Below are 428 nucleotides of genomic sequence, written 5' to 3' on the forward strand. Positions count from 1 at the left end.
TGTCCCCATGTCCTCGTGTTCCCCAGCCGTGTCCCTCAGCTGTGTTCCCACGTCCCCCTGTCCCTCAGCCCGTTCCTGTGTCCACCGGCCGTGTCCCCGTGTCCCCGTGCCCGCCGTCCTTCACTGTCGTGCTCCTGTGTCCTCACCCCCATCTCCCCCCGTCAGTGCCCCCCTCTCCCATCCCCGAGTCCTCCTGTCCCTGTGTCCACCTCCTCCATGTCCTTGTGTCCCCTCCGTGTTTGTGTCCCCATGTCCACCTCTTCCTGTCCCCACGTCCCTGCGCGTCCCTGTCCCCGTGTCCCCACCAGCACACAGAAACTATGGAGGAGGACCCAAGGGTGCTCTGGGGGGACAGCCGGGGTGCTGCCACACGGTGTCCCCCCCCCCGCAGCGCTGGCGGCCCCCCACCCCGCCGGGGGCGGTGGGCC

General features: G+C 69.4%; 1 protein-coding gene across 1 annotated transcript in view; it reads left to right on the forward strand.

Annotated features, from left to right (window-relative positions):
- The window catches only part of MPND (MPN domain containing), a 5,565-nt gene that overhangs the window by 1,529 nt on the left and 3,608 nt on the right, over window positions 1–428 (forward strand). The gene's annotated exons all lie outside the window — the stretch shown is intronic.

This window comes from Corvus brachyrhynchos, unplaced genomic scaffold (assembly GCF_000691975.1).
Source record: "Corvus brachyrhynchos isolate BGI_N302 unplaced genomic scaffold, ASM69197v1 scaffold158, whole genome shotgun sequence".
Classification (NCBI taxonomy): Eukaryota; Metazoa; Chordata; class Aves; order Passeriformes; family Corvidae; genus Corvus; species Corvus brachyrhynchos.